This window comes from Chrysochloris asiatica, unplaced genomic scaffold, assembly GCF_000296735.1.
Source record: "Chrysochloris asiatica unplaced genomic scaffold, ChrAsi1.0 scaffold00227, whole genome shotgun sequence".
Classification (NCBI taxonomy): Eukaryota; Metazoa; Chordata; class Mammalia; order Afrosoricida; family Chrysochloridae; genus Chrysochloris; species Chrysochloris asiatica.
In genome coordinates this window covers 4163249-4169139 of record NW_006408745.1, presented here as the reverse complement: position 1 = coordinate 4169139, position 5891 = coordinate 4163249, and the positions used below count along the sequence as shown (strand labels likewise).

Below are 5891 nucleotides of genomic sequence, written 5' to 3'. Positions count from 1 at the left end.
ATCAATGTTTATGTGTTCCATTTCATTTCTGACAATTTCTAATTTTCCTAGATTCATACATCGTGCATTTCATGTTCCTATTATTAATGGGTGTTTTCAGCTGTTTCTCTTCATTTTGAGTTGTGCCCCATCAGCAAATGAAGGTCCTGCATGCTTTTCTCCCACGGGCTTTACTCCATTCATGTTATCATGGTCAACTCTACTTTGAGGCAGCAGCTCTTTCCCAGTTGCATTTTGAGTGCCTTCCAACCTGAGGGGCTCATTTCCCAGCACTATAGCTGACAGTGTTTCTCTGCTATTCATAAGGTTTTCAGTGACTAAATAGTCAGAAGTAGTTCATCAATCCTTCTTCCTAGAAACATAGAGGGAATAAAAGGCAAAGGGGAATCAAAGAATATAAGACAAATAGTCCGAAGAAGAGCCTCTGTTTCTCTACTCCCAATTCCTAAGGTCTTTAAAACCCTGAGTTTTGCCATCCTTGTTCTTCCCTGGTGTTGATTTTTCTTATCAGACCTATGAGCTAATCCATTTTTTCCCAATATATATTCAGATTTACACACCCTCTCCTTTGACACCTTTATTTTCTCTATGCTTAAGTTTATCCATGGTGGTGGTGGAGGTGGTATGCTGTAGAATTGATTCCAAAGCATAGCGACCCTGTACAGGGTTTCCGTGGTTGTAAATCTTTACGGGAGCAGAAAGCCTCATCTTTCTCCCATGAATCACCTGGTGGACTTAAACTGCTGACCTTGTCTATCCATACCTTTAAGTAAACTATTTTAAAATACAAACTGTGGATGAAGCTTCAGACAGTTTGGAATCAGTTTAAAACAAATGGGGATAACAGTAAAATTAGAATATATATGAGGGACTTCAAACATTTATAGAAAAAGTGCTTTATCTTGTAATTCCATTTTCCATTGTAGTGTAGTGAATTATATAACGTCTCATCAAGTCTTCATTATGGGCTTCACCTTAAAGCAAACAAAAATCCTCACTACTCGACCAATAACTAAAATCAAGATAAATGGAGGAAAGCTTGAAATTGTGAAAGACCTCATTTTGCTTCGATTCACCGTCAGCACTCATAGAAGCATCAGTCAAGAAGTCAAACGACACATTGCATTAGGCAAATCTGCTGGTGAAGACCTCTGAAAGTGTTCAAGAGCCAAGATGTCAGTTTGAGGACTAAGGTGGACCTGACCCAAGTGATGGTATTGTCAGTAACCTCATATGCATATGAAAGTTGAACTATGAGTAAAGAAGACCGTACAAGAATTGATGCATTTGAGTTATGATGTTGAAGGAGAATATTAAAAGTACCTTGGACCACCAAAAGAACAAACATATCTGTGTTGGAAGAATAATAGCCAGAATGCTCCTTGGAAGCCAGGATGGCCAGACTTCGTTTCTCATACTTCAGACATATTGTCAGGTACAACCAGTCCCTGAAGCAGGACATCATGCTTGATGAAGTGGAGGGTCAACGAAACAGAGGAAGACCCCCAACTATATGGATTTGCACAGTGGCAGCAGCAATGGGCTCAAGTGTAGCAATGATTGTGAAGTTGGTGCAGGTCTGGGCAGTGTTTTGTTCTGTTGTGCATAAGGCTGCTGTGAGTCAGTACCAACCCTACAGCACCTAGCAACAACTGCAACATATGAGTTATTAGCGCCCCAGTGTGGTGCTGTAAGATAAACACTGGACTTTAAACTGAAAGGTCAGCAGCTCAAAACCACCAGCTGTTCCTTGGAAACCCTATATATACAGGGTAGCAGTGAGTTAGAAGGGACTTAATGGCACTTACCAACAATAACAGTGTGAGTTGTAGTAACTTATTGATAAGGATTTTGAATAATGGGCAGAGAATAAAATTTTATGTATTTGTTAAATTAAAGCATGTGAAAATTCTGTATAGTATCTGCCCAAAATTGAAGGCTGAGGTTTTATCCTACTTGGAATATATTAAGTTAGTCAGAGATTCTGATAAAATATAGGAGATTTAATTGCTCAGAGCAAAAGAAGTGCAGTGCTGGCCAATAGCAGTCATCTGCTCATCAGCTTCTTGGAACTGGGTACAGCTGCAGGACCCCAGAACAACCCCATTTGTGTGAGTCCTAAACAAGAACCCACTGCATGGTAGTGGGTTTGGGTTTATGGGTTTAATCCCAGGATAGGAGCCTTGGTGTCTCAATGATTAAACACTTGCCTGCTATCCAAAGGTTTGGTAGTTTGAACCCACCCAGCGACACCACAGGAAAAAGCCCTAATGATTTGCTTGCATAAAGATCATAGGCTATAATACTCTATGGGGCAATTTTACTGTCACACGGGATCCCTATGATTTGAAATTGGCTTGTCAGCACACAACACTACCACCAGGTTAACAACAATATCCTCAGGTTAGAGGGGCAGAGAGATTCCAAAATGGAGAGACGGGTACTGAATGAAACCTTTTGTAATTCACAATTCCTTAGACTACTGTGTACAGAAGGCACTGCCAGCCCTGGCCAGGATGAGGCACCAGAGAGAGGACTTAAATAATTTAGAGAAAGCGCTTCAGGCTTTAGAGAAATACTTTAAAGCCTGAAGCTCTTCCAGAACTAGAAATAATCTAGGATCTCTGGTGAGATGCTTTTGTTAATTCAAAGGCTGATGGTTCAAACCCACCAGTCACTCCTTGAGTGAAAGAATCTAGTGACCTTATCCATAAAAATTGCAGCTTAGGAAACCCTATGGAACAGTTCTACTTTGTCCTATAGAGTCCTGAGGAACCAGAACCAACTTGACAGCATGCAGTATGCATATCCTACAATCTACTATTTTAACACTTCAGTTCCAACTTTTTAAGCTTTCAGATTTGAGAATACCGTGCTCTTTCAAAGCATTACACCACTCAGAATTTAATGATAATTTAAAATACTTCTTTAAAAATCTGAATATTTTTACAATAATTTAGTATTATACCTTATCTATGAAAACAAAAAGACATTCCACACTGTTGGGATGAAAATTGAATTGGCACTCAAACCAATACTCAGTAAATAATATTTTAATGAATGGCTCACTTCTGTTTAAATACTTACATATATATATATTTTTTTTCACTGATGAGAATTTATTATAATTTCTTCATAGCACACAGATCAGTGTTAATTAAAGCAGAATTGTGTCTACTAGTAGTGGACAATGATTATGATTACATAGCCATTCTTTGGGAAACAGTGTGCATTTAATCATCATTTTTCAGTTTCTTTATTCTCTGCTTGTGCTGTTCAATTTCTTTTTGCAGACGCTCAATCTCCTTCTTTGAATGAATGATCTCGTCTTCATGGTGCTTCTTCAGGGCTTCCAGTTGTTGTCTAGCCTGTGCTCGGAAGCATCGCTCCTCTTCTGCAGCCTCTCTCTTTCCGAAGGCCCCACTGGCTTCCCGGACTGAGCCTGCGCCCCTATCGAGATCCTCCGACTGGTTCGAGCTGAAGCCTCGGGCTTGCATGGCTCTCACTCCCAACACGCAGAGCCTTACCCGCGTCGCCAACGCAGTGACTGCCATTGTTGCCAGTGCTGCACCTCTAAATACTTATATTTAATGTGTAGTTTCTCATTGTGCGTATATGCTGCAGTAATTCTGTATTTACTATGTGGAATTTGTTTGAAGTAGAACTATTATGTCATTAACTTACAACTAACTTATCTTTTTATAACAATTCGTTGCGATCATTCTCATTATTTTTATTTGTCCCTCACAATAAGCTATAAGGTATTTATATTATTATCTGACTTCAATAGATGAGGAAATAAGTGAAGTGTTTTAAGGTTGTTCAAAGTTATGAATTTAGTGTTATTGTTGTTGTTAGGTGCCATTGAGTCGGTTCCCACTCATACGGACACTATGCACAAAAGAATGAAACACTGCCCAGTCCTGCACCCTCCTCACAATCATTGTTATGCTGCCACTGTGCCAATCCATCTTGTTGGGAGTCTTTCTCTTTTTGCTGACTCTTTACCAATGATGTTCTTCTCTAGAAACTTGTCCCTCCTCATAATATAACTCATCATCTAGACTTCTAAAGAGCATTCTGGCTGTACTTCTTCCAACACAGATTTGTTTGTTCTTCTGGTAGTTCATGGTACTTTTGATATTCTTCTCCCACACCATCACTTAAATGCATCAATTCTGCTATTGTCTTATTCGTTGTCATAGTGTCATAACCATGAACAAACTGGGCTTACTGGACTTCACATATGATGCTCTTTTGCTTTTGGCAACTACCATATGCTTTCCCCAGGCACACCTGTCATGATCAAGTTAGTATTTATTCTGAGTCTTTTTCTATGTTCACCACGTCAAAAAGGATAGTATGTCATTTTTTTTTTCTTTCTTGATGCCTATATTGCTTCAAGGGAATATAGTTTTAATATTCAATAGTGAATATTAAATATATCTATTAAACATGATATATGACAAGAAATCTATATTCTGCATTCACAGTCATATTGTTACCCAACATTCTGATCTGTGTGTCACTGGAGTGAACACAATGCATCCTGCTGCCAGTCACCTTTTAACTACCTCAATTTCACAGATTCTCAGGGCTGCAGGCAGGAGGATCTTCCTGTATGTCAGACTTGATGCCCCATTGTCCCTTTCTTAATTCTGAATGATAATAATAATAATAATAAAACCCCCCACAGAATTAGTATCCTTATATGGTTGGTAACTGATAAGCAGAACTCTGCTCCACATTTCAAAAGAAGTGATGCTGTCACAACCTGCCCCCAGGGTTCCATCAGGGCTTCCTGTCACTCTACAAGATCCTGGGGACTGATAGGTTCATTATGATCTCTTGTGTGTGCAGACCTACATTCCACAGTTAGGGAGTGGTACAGCATATAGATAAAACTGGGAAGACTCTTACTTTTGCTCTGTAGTAATTGTATGACATGGGCAAGTCATTTGTTTAACATCCATTTCTATTCCTGCCAACATATATTTTAAACAGAATTTCCCAAATGAAAACCACTTCATATTTTTCTTGAAATGACTTGAAACCTTGACTTATCTGATATTATGTATTTATTATCAATAGCCAAAGATTTTTATGATAGATGTGTTCATCTATGAACCAAATCAAACCTGTTGCTTTTGAATAAATTTTGACTCACACGGACCTTATAGGACAGAGCGGAACTGACCCATAGTGTTCCCAAGGCTGTAAATCTTTATGGAAGCTGGCAGCGTCCTTGAAGCTGCTGCTGGATTCAAATCCATGACCAATCAGCAGCTGAGAATTTAACTACTGCACCACCCGGACTTCTTATGTTTAATTATGAAGGACTGGAAAAAAATAATGATGTTCAATGAGTCTTGGAAATAGGCATATTCCTTTCTAGTTCATTTTTTCCTTCACTCTTTGCTGATAAAATCCAGTTTAAAAACATTTATCATCACAAAATCTAAATTAACAATAGCAAGAAGAGAAATGGTAGACGATGGCTTATATTGGAATGAATAAGTGCAAGAGCTTACTGTTAATTATTCATCATGTTCATGATCTTCAGGCCCTCTCAGGGTTAATACTACTGGCCAAGGACTCCTTCAGAAGGTATATGTTGCAAGCCCAATCTCTCTTTATAAACCTGTGTCTCACATATACCTACTATTGTGAGGATGGCACAATATGGGCCATTTCATTCACACTTAATTGTACTTAATTGTACTTCTGAGAAATCTGTACCTGGACCAGAAAGCAGTTGTTCGAACAGAGCATGGGAACACTGAATGTTTTAAAGTTGGGAAAGGTGTGCGACAAGGTTGTGTTCTTTCACCATACTTATTCAACCTGTATGCTGAGCAAATTATACTAGAAGCTGGGTTCTATGAAGAAAA

The 5891-nt window shown here is 38.8% G+C and overlaps 1 pseudogene; it reads right to left on the bottom strand.

Moving 5' to 3' along the window:
• Positions 1-3233: 3233 nt before the first annotated feature.
• LOC102830043 lies at positions 3234-3554 on the bottom strand (annotated as a pseudogene).
• Positions 3555-5891: the final 2337 nt, after the last annotated feature.